The 19,142-nt window shown below is 42.5% G+C and overlaps 1 non-coding gene across 1 annotated transcript; it reads left to right on the forward strand.

The window, feature by feature from the left end:
* Positions 1-13,814: 13,814 nt before the first annotated feature.
* On the forward strand, positions 13,815-16,419 carry LOC117847399 (uncharacterized). Its single transcript, XR_011898043.1, has 5 exons — positions 13,815-14,261; positions 14,370-14,424; positions 15,096-15,134; positions 15,895-16,014; positions 16,103-16,419. It is a non-coding gene; the product is annotated as an uncharacterized protein (transcript).
* The last annotated feature ends 2,723 nt before the right edge of the window (positions 16,420-19,142 follow it).

The raw sequence follows: 19,142 nt of genomic DNA on the forward strand, positions 1-19,142 counted from the left end.
GGTGGGATGGCGCGGCGCGGTTGTCGCGAGGGGGGGCGGTGGGCGCGGCGTGGTAGGATTGGCGAGCAGCGGAACGGCGGCGACGAAAACTAGGGTTAGAAGAAAAACGAGAAATAAGAGATTAAACACAAGTAACCAGCAACAATTGACGAGTAGGCACACAAATTCAACAAAGACACTTATTGAAAGAATGTGCGAGGCTAAATGGTTGCTGGGACAAGGATCTAACCTGAAAAATTTGTTTTGGTTTTTGTGGACTGTAGGAAGGGAAAAACACTCGGTAAAAACTCACCGATCAACCTGGAAAGCTGATACCACTTGATAGAGTTGGAGTGCCCGATCTTTGGGTGAGTGGAGATAAATTCGACTTAGTGGAAGTAGACCCTCACGATCCGACTACGACGAGCGAACCCGAAGCGCCAATGCAATCGCTGAACCAACTCCCGATGGTTACCAACCTCGCTGGTGCGAGATGAGCCTGATCACGAAGATCGATTCCTGTCCGCAATCGAAGAACGAACAAGAAAAAGAGGCGAGCAATCTAAATATCACTCGAAGGTGGAGTTCTGAATCACACAAGGACAACGCGTATTTGCGCGTGTTCAAGAGTAGCTAAAGCTAGATGTAAAACATAACTCAAGTCATAAACAAAAGGGACTCCGACTAAATAAAGGGGGCGCAGCCCCTGGAGTCCGGAGGAGGCGCGACGGCAGGAGGGGGGCGCGCGCGACCAGGGGGGAGGGCCGCGGCTCCCAACCCTAGGCGCCCCACCTGGGCTGCCCTGTTGGGCCATCTTCTTATTCCGCTAGGCCTTCGTTCCTTAACAGCATGATGAAGTTTAATTCTCTCGCACGGGCCCGAGTGATTGGCCCAACTGGATGATCAACTGTAGGCGCCTGAGGTAGAGGAGCAACTGGAGGCGTCTGAGGTGCTGCTGGTGTAGATGTACTCGTGGTGTCCTCATCATAATGTGATGACTCCCCCATGCTTAGATGATGCTCGTCCTCGAGCATGAAAAGAAAGAAAGATAAACTGCTAATGTAAGTACCAAAATCTTTGATCTTTTGGAAAAAAAATTATTTTATTCCTCTCGAGGGACTTCCTCACCATATTTTAGGGGCAACACAGGGGAAAACACCCTAGGCTGATCGGCCTGAGGGTGTCTAGGCTGATCGGCCTAGCCCCTTTTTGCCTCTGTTTCTTCCGCTTTTTATTCTCCGCACTAGTGGATGCCTCCAAGTCTTGATTTTCTTGAAAAGGCATTGATTAATCTTCCGAATCTTTGTCAAAATATTTTCCAAGGAGGTAGTCACAAAAAATGATATTTTTGGATTTAGGTTTGGATGCCTAGCTAGGTTTGCAAGATTTCTAGTATAGAAATTCATAATGCATGGACTGAAAGGCTAGCAATAAATGGTTACACAAAAAAGGAATGACCAACTTCTAAGTCTCATACCACAGAAGTAAGTCCTAAATCAATTCACCCAAAAATAAATCTTGCAATCTATAGTTCATCATGACATAAATATTTGGCTTTGGATGGGTAGAGCAATTGCAAGAAGTATTATTAACAAGGTCAGTGTAATGATATTCAAAAATAAAAGAGCCTTTGATCCATTTAAAAGAGAGAGCAATAAATAAATATATGGGTCCAAATTATCATAACCTCCACAAAAAGATAAGCTGGTGTTTATGGCAAATTCAGTTCATCTTAGAGAGAGCATTAGTTCAATGGTGCAATAACCAAGTACAAAAATTGAACAAAGTGGCAACGATCATCATGTTTCAACATGACTAGAACTTAAGGTGATGAATTTTTATTTAAGCATGACATGGTGAAAACACGGAAACTTAAAATAATATAGAAATACTACGCACACCCAACACACATGCTAAAATAATTAAAGAAGAAGAAGAATCAGACCACAGATGTGCGTATTTATTCGGTTCCTTCGGACATCAATCTAGATCGTCTTGCAGTGGCTCAAAATGTGGCTTCCCTTGCTGCTGATGCTCATACAATCCATGTTTGTAGTGTTCCTGCACTCCACCTTGATATAGATTCGGAGGCACAATTCCCATCGTGCCGAACTGATAAGTGATGCTTAGGTTCCCTTCTTCCATCCTTTTGTGGTGGAACCGCCCAAATTAACATGGCTAAAGCACACTTAAGTCGCTTAACACGCGATCATGTGCTTTAAACAAGTCAACTTGGTTGTTCGTCAGATTTCATCCGATAAACCACCTAACTCAGGATCGAGAAAGCAAGACTCGCTCGAAGGCGAGTGGTTACAGAGATTACAACAGTCCATCTAGATTAAATAAGTGCAACAATTTATTGCAACATCAAGTTCAAAATTCAAGAAAGTTTGCTGAGTTTTCAAGCGACAGAAATAAATAAGCAGAAACTAAACGTCGTTGCATGATATCATGAAGAAGCCGATCATGACATCAATGATCCCTGTCCTCGCCATCCGAGGAGGGATCCCACTCAACCATCCAACCAAGAGGAAGTTAGGTAGGCCAAGTGCCACTTGCAGCAAGCTCAGGGGTATCAATATCACCTGAAAAGATGTGCCACAAGCAAGGCTGAGCAACTATGCTCAACAAGACTTAACCGACGGGTGGTAACTACTCCACCAACATCTAGACATGCAAGGCTTTTTGGCTGAGGGGTTTGTTTTTGCCAAAAGCAACTAGTGTAGGTCCTTAATTTCCATATTTTAGCCACCAGTTCTAAGTTCTTTTACCCGTCTAAGTTAGCAACTATACTAAACAAGCATAGTTTCCAAGCAATTTATGACAAGCATCAATATTAAGATCATCATCAAGTTCCATTCTTACTCAGTGTAGCATAGCGATCAAGTAGTCCTAAACTATGAGAGGTAGACGAATCGATTCGAATTTCTTAACCATGCATGGCGAACCTAATCTCACGACATCCGCGCACCACGAAGGGTCGCTTCATTTGTTAGCCATCCCCATCAATTCCCAGACCCGTGTCGGGCCACTTCTCTTCGTACAAGGCTCCATAGACCCAGCCTATGCCGTCCTATGACCGCACCTGTCACCACGTGCGGCTACAAGGGAACTCCATTCCAGAGACAGTGGAACGAACCGCTCACGTCCTGGTTCAATCAGGTACTAGGCTTCCCCATCCCATACTAGGTATGAGATTAGTACTTTCAAACACTTGATCACGAACACTATCACATCTCGACCTTAGTCCAATTTCATGTAGATAGACGGGGCAATCCACCGACCACCAAAATAGTTCACAGAGCCCTACCCCGTCCATGTTCCTTATAGTTGTAACAAAAGGAAAGCAAACAACTCCTATAACTCGCGAGTGACAGGAAATCACTCGACTTTTACCGAGTCCTATTAAGCATTGCAACTACTCGACCTATCATACTAGTGTTCAGATCAAAGGGCACTACTTCATGCATCTACGGTTTCAAGCAATTCCCAAAAATGTAAATGCACAATCAAACAACCAAATATGTTGCATGTAGTTAAAGATAGGAATTGATGCTCCGGGGCTTGCTTGGAATCCAACAAATAGAGTTGAGAAGTGCCTTGGTCTATTTGTGATGAGTGATTGACTAAATGATTTGAGGCTTTACCGGTTGAGTCCATATTTCATATATGCTTGATTATGCTAACGGTTAATCGGAGGTGTGTGTTGTGTGAGTTGTGTTGTTGTATTTGAGTATACCGTATGTTGTGTGTTGTGTCTCTTGGCTTGTGATGTGCAGGTGTAGGATGCGACGTGGCGGTCGATGGCATGAGGTGAAGGTCAAGCGTGAAAGGTTCATGCTGATGTACTAGGGCTGTGAAGGGTGGACATGAGTAGGCTTGGACTGAGGGACCCGAGGAGTCCGGGAGGAGTCATGGATGATCCACATAGTGCACGAAAGAGCAAGAGTACACGGACGGTGATGGAGACGGTGTCGGTTGAGTCAAGAGGGATGGAGGCGAGTCGAGTAGGCAGCCCGGGAGCCAGGAGCGAAAGACTTGGAGGCGTCGAAGTCTTGGCGGAGGCCGGACACGTGTCAACATCAGTGAGTCATGTCGTGCGCAGCGTGCAAGAGGGTTTGATTGGTTTGACCTCAAAACTAGGGGTGAATCACGCCTTGCGGGGCGTGCAAGAGGGTTTGACTTGTTTGGCCTCAAAATTGGGGGACGAGTCCAGTGCAGCTGGATGGCGTCGAGTCGGAGGATGCGTGGCACCATCATGAAGCTTGCGTCGAGGCAAAGCTAAGTCATGAAGGCGTCGAGTCCGTTCGATGAGTGAAGAAAAAGTTGGACAATTTTGCCCTTATGGGGTTTGGAGTTGTATGCTTCATGTAAGGGCAACTTCAGAAATAACCAAGTGCCTATATATATGAGAGATGGCTGGTTGGGGCAGCCATCCCTTTGGTTGTTTTGGTGGGGGTTTTCTCATTTATTTTGTGAGAGCCTTGGGTAGAGGGAGAGAGGGAGAGAGGAGGGATCTTTGTGTTGATCTTTTTACCATCCTAGCTTGGATTGTGCTTAGGAGTGGCTTGTAACCAGACATGGTGAGGTAATCCAAGAATTAATTTCGTGCTCAATTGCTTCTCATTCTCACGATCTGAAATTTATCCTTTTCCCTATTTTCGGAGCATTTTTCGGTGAATTTTTGGATCTCACGATTGGCAGCGTTTTGGGGTGTTTTTCTTGGGGCAAATCGGTGCTAGGACATGTGCAAGAACATCTAGGACAATCCCCTAGCAAATCCATGCACGAGCACCTTGGATTTTAAGATTTCCCAAAAATCCCCTCCTTGTGTCCTTCTCCTAATTCATGGAATCTTGTGACCAATTTGTGAGCTTTTCGACTTGAAACTTTGAGAACACCTTTGGAATGTTGTGAGGCTATGGTTCAAATTTCGTGATTTTTGGAGGTTGTTTGTTCGTGTTTCGGATTTTTCTTCTCTCCTCGCGAAGGCTGAAATCTGGGATTCTCGAATATTCTGGAAGTAATTCCAGAAATTTCCAGACCTCCGGAAGTTTCGAAAGGTTTCTCTGGAAATCTCCGAAAATCCAGAATTTTCCGAAGGTTTGTTCGGATTTTTCCACACAGAGGTGTTATTTTTTAAAATCCTTCTTCCGGTACTCATTTGGACTCTTTCTTGCTTCCGCTATTCTGAAATTGGGTTCCTAGCATCATTCTTAGGTCCATTAGCTCGTGCATAGCTAAGTGGACTTGATTTTGCTAGAAGAGAGGATTGGCGGAGTTTAGACAAAATTCTTGGAGAAAATTTGAATTGACTCCCATTCACACCCCATCTGGTCGCCTTTACAGTCCTTCGGAAGAAAATCGTCATCGAAGTCATGGTTGGAGCAAGTCTTCCTTCAATATTCTTGAGCCTCCCCTCTTCCTCGCTCTTTATTGTGAAGCCGTATATCGACTTCTTTTTGGTGTAGCCACTTTGAGAGCAAGATGCTCTCCTTGAAGTTTGTGGTGCAGCTTTGGGAATTCCATGCGAAAGGGCTTCTAGTGTTCATCCCACCAAGCAACATTCATTCGTTGTGTGGTGCCTCCATGTTGATATCACCACCTCTCGGCGACTCGGAGACTGAGTACCGCCACGAAGTGCTCGACATAGATGAAGCTTCGGCTGACGATCATGACATCTTTGACCTTTTGAAAAGCCCTCCGATGCTCTTCATTGCTGCAACTTCAAGGAAAATACTTTGTTGTGGTTTCTTGCCGACGAAAAATATGCACAATAGCAAGGGCTAGCAAGAGGTGCTTGCTGAAATTTTTATTTGCTGGAATTTTTTGTGTGTGAATGGAGTTTCGAATTTTTCAGAGGCTAACCAGAGGTGTTCTTGGTGGAAAATATGATGAACAAGGAGCTAAATGACTTACCTGTCAAAGTACACCACGGGGGGGAGGGGGGCTTCAAAAGACCCCAGGCCAATCGGCCTTGCCTCCTTTGGTCCCCATCTTTCTTCACATGGCCACTTGCTCATTATTGTACCCAAAATTCAGGTCTTCACGTGAAGGGCACCGCCAAAACAATCTCCTCCACTCCTTTGTGTTGTCACTTTGCTCAAAATCGTGCACCTATCTGTCATAGGCTTGTTGTTTTCTCAATTACACTCAATGTTTTTTCCTTTGAGCTACAACAAACAAGCACGGCAGGCCACTCTTTATTTCTTTATGCATGTGTGGTAGGTGAGAGTGCCTCCATAATGGTTCTCGTGATCACAAATCAAGCCATTAGTGTTAATGAAGGTCATAAACCCTCCAAATCATGTTTAGATGCTTAATCCTCCTGTAATTTTGAAAATTAAAAATTGACTCAGAGCTAGCAATGAGTTCAAATATATTTTAAAGGAGTTTTGAAGCATCAAAGGTATTTGTAAGTCAAAAGGATTTCGACTACATTAATTTTGGTTGCACCGATATCGTTCATTCTCATGAATTGAGATGAAGCAATTTCGATTTCAACCGGGGGGTAGTGGATTTAGGTTCTAATTTTGGCTAAAAGTGAGAGAGGAATTTGAATGAAATAAATCAAAGATGATTGAGAAAAATTCTAATTGTAGGAAAACTGATGAGTTTTTAAAGGTTTAGTAAACCAAGATCCAAAGGTTATGTGAGTCCTAGCATGCATAAAAAATTTACAATGTAAGAATAACGCGGGTTCTACTGGTGTGTGTATCATGGAAACAAGTCAGGCTAATCATCATGGTAAAGATGAAAAGTCTGATAGGATCTGGATATTTGGTTCTGGCTTTCCAAGAAAAATTGAATAAAACTTGGTATGGCTCATGTCATTAGTTTATGAAAAGGAGAGGAATAGAAAATGACAGGGTGAATAAAACTGCAAAAATTATCTTGACTGAAGGTTCCACTTATCAAAGTTTTACTAGGTTCTACGTAGCAAAATCTACAACTCACTTGAAAATTCAAATGTCTTCAGGGTTGTCCTCCTAGTAGCTTATTCTTGACAGGCTGGCATTGTTCCTTCTTCTGGACGATAGCAACATGCGTTGGCTTCTTTTCTTCTGCCTTTTTGTTCTTCTCCTCCTGCTTGACATGACGATGTTGCAGTATATACATGCTAGAAATCATATTAAATACATCAAAGCATGGTCCAAACTTCAACACGCTCATAGTGCCATTAATATCGAACTTGATCTCGCCCTTCCCAACGTCTATGTTTGCTCTTGTGGTCATTAGGAACACCCTTCCTAAGATGAGTAGAGATTTAGCTCCTTCTCCCATCTCGAGTATCACGAAGTCAATAGGGACAAAGTGATTCCTGATCTTCACAGGTACATCTTCAGTTATGCCTTTAGCATAGCGAATAGTGTTGTCCACCAACTCCAGGCACATAGCAGCTGGTTCCGAATCCGGCATGCGTAGCTTCTCGAACATAGCTTTAGGCATGATACTCACACTTGCACCAAGATCACATAATTTAACACGGGATGGTTGGACATACTTGGTCTCTTTTCTTCTCGGGAGCTTGGTTAGCGATCACAGCACTTCACTCTTCTGTCATCTTGATGTGGTCTGTAGTGAACTGCGGGATCTCTCACTTGTTCATCAGTATATCCTTAAAGTAGCGAGCGTAGGTTGGAACTTGTAGAGCATCCAACAGTGGCATATTGATGTTGAACCTGCGCACAACTTCAACAAATTTTTCAAACTATTTGTCAGTTTTACCTAGACTATGGTGTGGCTTTCTTGGCAGAATCTTGGTGTTATCTTAATCAACCATCTCAAACTCTGGTTCTTTCGTTTTAATTTCTGAAGTTGGGGTAGGTGTCTTCTCCTTTGAAGTCATCTCTGCTTCTTTGCCCGACGTTCTAGATCTTTAGTTTCTTTGCCCGAGCGAGTTTGAATAGCTTTAGCTAACTATGGATTCCTCGATTGTCCCGGCAATTTTCCTTCATTGCTTGTAAAATGCCCAGCTAACTGTGTAACTTGAGTCTCCAACATTTTCATCATGTTCATCACTTGGTGGTTTGAACTTCCGACCTCTATGACCTTGCTATCTATATTTTCCAGAACCTTGTCCATAGCCTTGAACTTATTGATAGTGTCTGTTAATCTTACCTTGCTCCTCCATGAACTCCTTCAGCTGAATGCATAGAGGCACCGTGTTCTAGATGGATGAGCTTGCATTGAATTGAGGTCTATTCTATCCATACCGAAAGTTAGATGGTGGAAACCATTCTCCTTTCATCATGTAGTCTAGCAACTTTATTTTCTCTAGACAGTTCTTCCTGACATGGTCATTGTCACCATACTCTTCACATGTTAATTTTTCTTCTGCTACCTTCAGGTCTATAGCATGAGCTTCTTTTATCTCCATATTCTCCAGTCTCCTCATCAGCGAATCGATCCTTCCTTCGAGTAATTGATTATTCCCCACTTGCAACACTCCTTGAGAATTTCCAGCTGGTTGAACTGGGAACAGGCGCCTAGATGATGCCCATGCATCATTGTCTGCAACCTTCTTGAATAACTTGAAAGCTTGAGTTGGGGTGAGGTCGATGATTGATCCTCCAGTCGATGCGTCAATGATTACCCTTGATGGCGGTGTGAGCCCTTGATAGAACTTCTAGACTAGATCCTCCCTCGGAAACTTATGATGTGGAATTGCATGGACTAGTCATTGCAACGCTCATAGGCTTTAGCAATGTTCTCAGTAGAATACTAAGCAAAGGTAGCTATCCTACTTCCAAGGTTCTGAGTCTTGGCTGGTGAATAATGTTCTGTTATTGATGGAATAATTAACGAATGCGAATAAATCCGCAAGTGCACTTATATTGTTATAGCTTTCACCTCAGAGTATTCCAAGGGTGTCGAATCCAAGGGAACGTGTGTGTACTACCTCCTAGTTAGTCGGTCCAAGGACACATCAAGATATGTGGCAAGGGTAGAGTGGATTCCTGAGGATAGCACTATAGGCGAGTTAAAGGCTCTTGGTTAAAGAACTCACTTCGGGCACCTACCAACAACTCTACGCTATATCCGAACGTGGAGGATTACAAAGGACCAATAGGGCTACCACCACCTACAACCAAACTCTAGCAACCCGTGGGATTTAAGGCACATGAAGGATAACCCTTAGCCTAGACACCACGTCTACGCTATTGATTACTATTGCAGTCTAGCTACGTCTGACGTCGTGTAGCAAACGTACAACACTTCGTATAAATACGGAGCGACGAACACGTGAGTAAGAGAACTGATCTTACTCAACTATAATAACTATATAAGAAAGGAATCACGAATAAGAATTTACTTTATACTAAAGGAAGCCAATTTCTGTAGAGGTACAAGCATGGAGAAGGGCGCTGACAAACCCGGCGCTTCCCCCAACTACCCCTCACTCTCTCCCTACTCTAAGCACTAGCTAGGTAGCACATTGCCTTTGCAATGAAGCTCTACACTCTACCTGAGAGGTGTTGGTGGTGTGTGCTCAAATGAGACCCCTCCCCTCATATTTATAAGCATTTGGGGGTCGGGTCCTGAGGAAAATATTCAGGGAATCTTCCCTAACCGCCATTTCAAGGTCGGTACCTGGCAACATGTGGCGGCTAGAGGCAAGCAGGCCCATCATGGGTTCGGCCGAACTAGGGGTTCGTCCAACCCCTGGTGACCACCTCTAGCAACCGCCTATGGCTGGGTGGCTGCCAGATGGGTCCTCACTTGGGTACAGGGTGTTTTGCGGTGAATCTTGTCAGTTTGCTCCCATTTGTGGGTCCTTCAATCCGTGTTCTTGCTCCTGATTAGTTGAGGGTGTGTTTCCTTGCTCTTTGAGGTGTGTTTTCTCCTTTAATGGACCTGCATACAAATATTCACGAACACTTGTGGAATTCGTTAGTAATAAATCCTACCACTACTGTTGATGTTCGTCTTTTATATGTTTATGCAAGAGTTGACAGTCTAGATTTGGTACTTAAGAGCCATCAACAACACCCCACACTTAGCCTTTTCTCGTCCTTCAGTGAAGGAGAAAGGACTAAGGTGAAACATGACTTCCAAAGGTATGAAGGAAGCATAAGAGATATTCCAAGCCATACCTTGCACTTGTGAACTTTGAAGTGTCTACCATACCATCTTAGGTAGTTGAGGAGTGGAACAATTTTGAATCAAGTGACCTTTACTCCTCATGTCAAGTAGCTGGGGATTTTTCAAAACAAACCTTGCTTGGCTCCTCATTTGATTCTCTCAGATCGCTCAATGTATATATGTCCTTACCAAGGTATTTGACTTGCCTTTCTTCATCCTACTTCTAATGATGGCTATGTGTGGAGCTCAAGGTAGGGTATGAGGGATAAGGCATACTTGTATCGCATATATCGCAAAGTCAAAAACTGGATCCAAGGAGAAAAACAAGTCATACAATCAGATCAAGATGTGTAGTGTATGGATATGGTGGATGGAATGGTAACTCCTTTTTGTATGGTCTCTCCCCCTTGTAAAATCTTTTGAGAACATGGATATGTTTCTTTTCTTTTTCTTTTTCTTGGACCTTCATGTGTCCAACTTTTTTTTCAATACTTGGACCTTCATGTGTCCATATTTTTTTTGATACCCCATGTCTCTTTTGTAACAATAATTGGAGAGAGAGACCAACATAAATGGTGGAGCATTTATTCTATGGAATGGATGGATGGTACAATGCTAACTCTCATATGAGCATAGCAAGGGGAAAATGATGTGCACGTGAATCTTGACCATGAAAGCATGAAAAGAATTCTCACAAGGGTCACAACAATTTGACAAAGCTCAATGCAAAAACAAGCAGCGTATGCAATAGGTTTTTCAAGACAACTCAATGCAAAGTCAAGCAGCATATGCAAAGGGTTTTCCAAATTTTCAAACAAAAGTTCCCAAGCACTTAAACAGTAAGAGCGAAGATCAAATCCTTCTAACCATATCTCAAACATCAACTACTTATATGAGCATGTTTTCCTAAATATTTTTGTTCACAAGCATCAAGATGACGAGCATGGAATAAAATATATGCAAGACAACCACAGGAGACATGTAGAGCAGGTGGAGCATGCTGATTCATTTTATTTTGAGTTGATTCAGAGGACCAGATTTTAAACTTGTTCAAACTCATTAATCAAGGAGAGTAGAGAGGTATGGTCTACTTTACCTTTGTCTGATACTTTTGGGGTTTGACGACTCCCCTGCACTTATTCTTGTACTTGCATTTTATTAGGGGACAAAACAAAACAAAAAGGAACCTAGGAAGATAAGGGTTTGTCTAGCCCATTTATTATGAGAGTTGATTTTAAGGCTAGGTGTCTTTGATAAAGTTGATCACGTCATACTCTCTATTATCAGGTTCTGGGAAGATTTTTAGGTGATCACTACAAGGATTCACCTCTAATGCCACGCCACACGATTGCAACACCACAAATTTGGTTGCCATAGGAGGGTCGTATTGCAACCTTTCCATAAAATGGTTGCAATATGTGCCTATAATGCAACGGACTAAATGTATTGCAATATGTGTGGTTTGTCGTTGCAACAGGCATGTGCTACTGCAACCATTTAAGAATTGTGTTGCAATTAGTTGGCATTATTGCCATGGTACTTTTGAGTTGCATTAGTATTCATTTTTGTTGCAATTACTTGGTGTTACTGCAACTATTGCTTGTAACTATTGCCATGGTTGTTTTGGGTTGCAATAATCTTCCATGGTGTTGCAATTGCTAGGTGGTTATTGCAACAAGAATTTTGAATGGATGCAATAGCATGTTCCTATTGCCACGGTTTTCTAGGATTGTAATAATCTTTTGTGGCATTGCAATTGTTAGGTACTTATTGCAACTACAATCCTAAATGGACGCAATATCATGTTACTATTGCCATAATTTTTTTGTGTTGCTATAGACTAATGTATTTAGTTGGCCTTTCTTTGTCTAGGGTCCAGCAGCATACGTGAGCTATTTCTAAATAATATCTTCTATTTCATAGGAGATCTATTTTGGTGGACATATTTTAAAATTCTGAAAATTTCCATAATTAATGCATTGGCATCCCTCACAATTAAAATATCCATAATTAATATTGAGGCATCCCTCGTAATTAAAACATCCATAATTAATGGAGATAGTTCCATGCTGAATAAATTCTACATGAGATCTCATGTAAAAGAGGCTCACGTGTTCACCATTGAGCTACTTGTGATGTTCTGAATGTTTCTAGTATTTTTCTCTTTTGTAGAAGTGCTTGTGTTTATTACTAACGTGAAAAGTCCAGTCATCAGCCCACCTCATCCGCTTCAGCCACGTTGTCTGGCCATGTCAATGTCTAGCCAGGTCGCATGATACATTGCTTAAGTGGGAAGTAGGAGGTTAATGGGGGAGGCCAAGAGTCGGCCTTATCCAGGGAGTTATCTTGTAAGGCATAAAACCAAATTTTAGATCTATAACAAACGAATATACGTGACTAGCTCAATGGTTGTGCTCTTTGGTTGGACGGTGCAGACCGCAGTTTGACTTCACGATGGAGCACACTTTTTGTTAATTATTCCCTTTTTTATTTCCCTCCTTTCACCGTGGTTCGACTCCGCGATGGAGCACACTTTTTGTTAATTATTCCCTTTTTTATTTCCCTCCTTTTAAACAAAGATGCAAAAACAAGCAAAGCGCAGGGATCGAACCCGCAACCTCAAACCACAAAGATTGCAAGCAATACCACTGGACCACTACTTCAACTGCGATGATGTGAGGATGGTTTATCCTATGTACACAATTTCTAGTGGACATCTCGCGACCACGTGGCGGCACCGAGATGGTTGAGCTACTTCGCCCTGGACCATGTGGCACGCTGAGCTTGTTGCCCGCAGCATCTTTTTTCTTTTCAATCTATACTTAAAACTTGTAACTGGTGTTTCTCGATCATAGTAACTTCAAATTTGTTGGTATTTTTTTCTATTTTGTTGTAAAATCACAAACTTTCATGTAATCTCATTTGTTTGCCTACTACATTACAAAATCGATATTTTATGTATTGTTTTTATATAGCTTCTTTTCTTCCACCAAAAAAGAATAGATAAAACATGTTTTTTGCATAACAATTGGTAACATAACCTCATATTTTCTAATGTCATGATAAATATAAGATTCTATCCAATTTTGAGGTGAAAATGAGTTCGATCATGTAAAGTGCTACTTAAATCTCAAAGTTTGACTTGAGTTACTACGAACAATGTGAGGGATGTCTCCATTTGTGAACAATGTATGCTCCAACTTTATAAAATACTAATTTTTTTACAAGCTTAATTATGAACCAAAAATATATTGCCACATCAATTTGTAGAACTTTTGGATCAAATTTAGATAGTATTGTAATTATTATGTGCTAATTTGGAGATAAATTTTTGAATTGTCTCTAAAAGACAACATAATTTTTCTCCAGAAAGTCAACTAAATGATAGAAAATACCAAATCTACTTAGAAATTATTCAAAGTCCTACGTGACAACTTATATGTTTCCTATTACATTTGAAAAATGTATTCATTGTATCTAATATAGTTTATGTACAAGTTGCTTCACAAAGGTGCCTTAATTTCTTATTTTAAAAAAAGTTGCTTCACATAAGCTTTTTAGGCGCTGAGCTGAATTCAATTTCCCCCCTCCTTCTTCGGTCCAATGGCGCCAGCCCAAAAATTTCGCACAGTCAATTGACACTACTACCCATCCTCCTCCGAAAATCCTCCCATATTTTTTAGGGTATCTTGGTAATCTCATCCCACACCCACGCCCCAAATCTCATCCACATCTCCGCAATCTCATCCACCATAGACCTCCCTCCACCATAGACCGCATATCCTCAGCTGCCGTCGCACTCCCATCTCCTACTCCTCCGCCGACCGCCGCGCCCTCATCTCCTCCCTCCACCGACTGTCTCCGCGGACACAACCCCTCCTCCGTCAGCCAAATCCTAGCCAAACCGACCGCGCCTCCCTCCTCTACCTCCGACCGCGCCTCCCTCCCCAGATCCCTCCGCACCATCGACTTTTCCCGCGGATGAGGAGGCGCAACAGCCCCCTCTCCTCCCTCCGTATCCCGCCGGCGCCCCCTCCCTCCCAGCGCGGGTAGCGGCGGATCCGCTGCGGGTGGCCTAGCCCTGGCCTCCCGGCGCGAGCGCCGGCGGCACAGGCGTGGGGGGCGCCCAGCGCATCGCAAGAAGTCGGCGTGGCTAACTCAAGCAGCTCTAGAAGGAGTACCACGCGCTCTGCAAGGTGAGCTCCGGTTGGATTGGGGGTCGATTGGTGGGGATGGGTCCGATTGGGCCGTGCCATGGCTCAATTTCTGATTGTTGGTTTTGGTTTAATTTCACTGGGTTGCAGGAGCCGCCGCTGCAGATCGTGGCTCACCCGCTGCCCAACGATATATTGGAGTGGCGTAAGTAGCCTCCCCTAACCCTACCAGTAGATTTGGGTTCATGTTTTGGTAGCAATCAGTTTTTGGATGTTTCTGTATACATGGGATTGCTCTACGCATTGCATGACATACTTGTAGCAATTTGTGGTTAAAAGTTTGGAATATCTGATTTAGCTGCACCATTGTCTCATCTCTTCATGGAAATATTGCTTGTTCTGCTTATGGTACATGGGTCTAGACCCCCATATGTTTGTTTATATTTATGTATTGGTCTGCGTCGGGATTTGCATTGACATAACTGCAATTATCAAGTGCAACAGTAATGGCCAGCGCTATACATGCTGAAAAAGGTTCCTGCTAATTATGTGCACCAACCTGTCAAATAGTAATAGATGAGATATGTTCTTGGTTAAATTTACTAATGAGTAGTTGAGCACCATTGACAACTCATAGATTACAACAGCACCAACCTGTCATTTTACCTTGCATGCATCAAGGAAAAGAATTATAGTGAACATGTTTGCTATATGTGTTCATGGGAACGTTAAAAGCTTTTTTGTATAGTCCAAATCCATTTGGTGCCTCAGATTGTATTTATCATCCTTGTTCTTAATGCAACGCCAATCTTTTTGCTTACTTTCAAGGCTATATATTGGTACCAACTTATGTGCTTTCTTTACTTTGTATGCTAGACTATGTTCTTGAAGGAACTAAAGGCACACCCTTTGAAGGTAGAGATCATGCAATACTGTACAACATGACAACCCCTAGTAGCAGGTTTACGCCAAACAAAAGAATATGCCTGTCAATGAGTGACTTGAATTGTTTCTGGATTATAGTTGCTTTTGCATCACATTAGATATGAAATAATGCTCATTATTACTATGCTTTGCATCCTGAGTCTTGGAATCCAATGTGGTCTGTAGCAACGTACGCACATACTGATAACTAGCTTTTTAGCAAGGAACCCAGAGCATGCTTTTCATGTTTCAGCTACTGTACAGTGTACAAACTCTTTAATTACTGCTATTCAAATGTGCTCTGTGGTAATTTGTAATTATTTCAACTTCTTTTTGCCATGAGATGGGGGAACTTGAAATGGTAAATCGAGGTTTAAGTCTGCTGTCCCAGATCACTTTTCACTATGAGTCACCTATGTTTTTCAGTTCAAACTGTATGCATTTTCTTTCACTCCTGTTATTGGATATTGTCTATGTGTGGTCAGCCTTTGTCACTTGTTACTATATATGTAATGAGAATATATATTACCGTGTGAGAAATTTCAAATTTTAGTTATTCAGTAGAAGACTGACTTGGCTAATTGGATTCCGGTTTGGCTCTTTGTGAAAATTGGTCAATGATCTGAGTACTACTTTTATTGTGGGACTTTTCTAGGTTAAGTGCTTGTACGGAAATTTGAACGCGTAAACAACATCATTTTTGTACTTCCAAACTCCACTCATAATTTTTCTGACCAAAATTGAAATGCAGGCTAACAAAGATGGGGGACAAATTAACAAAGATGGGGGACAAATTGCAGAGGTTGCTGCTACAACAAACATGGGTGAAGAAAATGTAACTATAGAAAGTGAAGAAATATCACATCGGCAGGTCGTTTGAGAACTGAAGAGTGTTTAATGTTGTCATGTGATAGTCCTTAGTATGGGGCCTAATTTTCCCTCCATCTATTGATTTGCAGGAAAAGCAAGATAGCAGCCCACCACATACACAACTCGTAGCTACCACAGCGGAAGGTACAAGTACTGGTCGGAGCAAGATAGAGTTTGAGTGGAGCGCACAAGTGATGGGACGGTCAATGTCAAGCCAACCTTTGCTACAGTGCTAGACATAGCTTATTACATTTTGATGTGTTCAAACTAGCCAGTGTGAGTCGGATACCTTATGTGTTTCAGTTGTGCGTGTGTTATTGACTAAGTTTGACATTGGATGGTTTCATTAATGAATTGTACGAACAAAGCATAATTTGGATTAATGGATGCCTAAATGTTTCTTTCATCATATATTGTTCGGCATGCAATTATTGTTTGAAGCAAACAAGGCATTGTAATATGGACTAGCGACATAATAATTTGGCGTTGCAATATATGATATAGCAACAAACATTTATCGTGGCAATGGACGGTTGCACCTATAGCAACCACAATGTTTAGTGTAGCAATAGAGAGGCTGCCTCTAGCAACCAAATATTTGTCGTGGCAATAGAGGGTTCTACCTATAGCAACCACATAGATAGCGTGGCAATAGAGAGGCCAACAGTAGCAACCAAATATTTATCGTGGCAATAGAGGGTTCCACCTATAGCAACCACAGGGATAGCGTGGTAATAGAGGGTCCATCTATTGCAATGCTATTGATGTGTGGCAATAAGGTCACTTGCAACACCCATTGTCATTGCTTAGTGCACCTATTGCCACTCTTTGGGTATGTGGCAACAGGTATTTCTGGCAACACTAGGTGTGTTGCAATAGTTACTATTGCAACACCCATGATGGTTGCTTATACTATGGCTTGCAACACTACATGGTGTTGCAACAACACTCCATTGTGTTGCAATAGGGCAAAACCTATTGCAACACCAAAATAAGTTGTGGTGCAAACTTTAGACCACGGTTACTGTGGCAACGCCTGCCAATGAAATTTTTTTGTTGCAATTTTGTCTATTGCAACCATTTTTGGTATATTGTAATACTTTTAGGTTGTTGCATCAAGGGTAAAACCTTGTAGTGGATGACCCTTCACCTTGAACATATCACCTCCGTCATCTTGTAGTGTGATTGCTCCATGTGGCGCGACATCGATGACAGTGTACGATCCTTCCCATTTGCTCCAAAGCTTCCCATGTCCAAATAGCTTGACCTTGAAATTAAAGAGTAATACCTTATCTCCTGGCTTGATTTCCTTCTATTTGATTCTTTTGTCATGCCACCTCTTTGTCTTCTGTTTGTAGATCTTGGCATTATGGTATGCTTTGCCCCTCCATTCTTCCAGCTCTGATAGTTGTTGCTTCCTTTGTCTTTCGGCTTTCATGAAGTCCATATTGAATTTCCATATGGCCCATTGAGCCTATGTTCTAGCTCGACTGGTAAGTGGCATGTTTTTCCCGTAATAGGGTGTCATGCCTAGCGGTGTTTTATGGGCTGTCCGGTATGCCTATTGTGCATCGGGTAGCTTTATCTTCCATGATTTCCCCATCTCCTGCCCAATCTTTTGCCGAATGTTCATGATTTGCTTGTTCGATGTTTCTTCTTGGCCACTTGTTTGGGGGTGATATGGAGTTGCAATGTTGTGTTGTACTCCAAGCTCTTTTAGGAGGTTCTGGAAGGTCTTTTCATGAAGTGAGGACCCTCCGTCGCTTATCACCAATCTTGGTGTCCTGAAGCGTGGGAAGATGACCTCTTGGAAAAAATTTTGAGCATGCCTGGAGTCGGCAGCTCGACATGGTACTGCTTCTACCCACTCGGACACGTAATCAACCGCCACCAGGATATCCTCACTATCATAGGACTTTGGGAAAGGTCCCATGAAGTCAATGCCCCATACATCAAATAGTTCTACTTGGAGGTTATCTTGTAGGGGCATTGCATCTCGTGCGGTGATTCGTCCATGCTTTTAGCATCTCCGGCATCTCCGAATGAAATCTTTTGTGTCATCATACATGGTCAGCCAAAAGAATCTGCACTATCAGATCTTCGCTTGAGTACAAAATGCACCATAGTGTCCTCCATATGGTGCCACATGGCATCTCTCAATGATCCTCATTCCTTCAGCTACGGGTACACATCTCCTCAGCAAACCATCGGAACAAACTCTATAGAGGTACAAATCATCCCACAAGTGAAGTTTGCTTTTGTACATCAACTTCTTCTTTTTCCCTCTTGTTGGTGCATAGCCTGTAACCATAAAGTTCACAATATTTGCATAGCAGGGGATGGAGTCCGCAACCTTTAGTTGCATGTCATCCTGGAGGAAGTCATTTATTGGTAGCTCCTGCATGTTAGTATAATGCATACGCAACAAATGATCTGCAATAGAGTTTTCTACTTCTTTTTTAACTTTTATTTCAAGGTCAAATTCTTGGAGTAGAAGAATCCATCGTATCAAGCGGGGTTTAGCGTATTTCTTAGTGAGCAAGTATTTCAATGCAGCAAGATCAGCGTAAACAATGATCTTGGCTCCTACTAAGTAAGATCTAAACTTATCTATAGCAAAGACAATGGCAAGGAGCTCTTTTCAGTAGTAGCATATTGAGTTGAGCTCCTGCCAAAGTCTTGCTAGCGTAAGCAATCGCATGATGCTTCTTATCCTTAGTTTTGCCTAGAACGGCCCCTATGGCATAGTCACTAACGTCACACATGATCTCATATGGGAGCATCCAATCTGGGGGTTGGATGATGGAGCTTAGATGAGTGCCTTTTTGAGGGTGTGAAAGGCAGAGAGGCACCCATCGGTGAAGTCAAAGGGTGCATCCTTAGCTAAGAGGCTTGTGAGGGGTCTAGCGATTTGAGAGAAGTCCTTGATGAAGTGGCAATAGAACCCAGCATGGCCTAGGAAGCTATGGATTCCCTTGACATTGATAGGAGGTGGGAGCCCTTCTATAACTTCAATTTTGGCTCGGTCCACCTCTATCCCTCGTTCAGAAACAAGGTGCCCTAAGACAATGCCCTTGCGGACCATGAAATGACACTTTTCCCAATTAAGCACACTATATCTGAACATGG

This window comes from Setaria viridis, chromosome 4 (genome assembly GCF_005286985.2).
Source record: "Setaria viridis chromosome 4, Setaria_viridis_v4.0, whole genome shotgun sequence".
NCBI classification, from domain to species: Eukaryota; Viridiplantae; Streptophyta; class Magnoliopsida; order Poales; family Poaceae; genus Setaria; species Setaria viridis.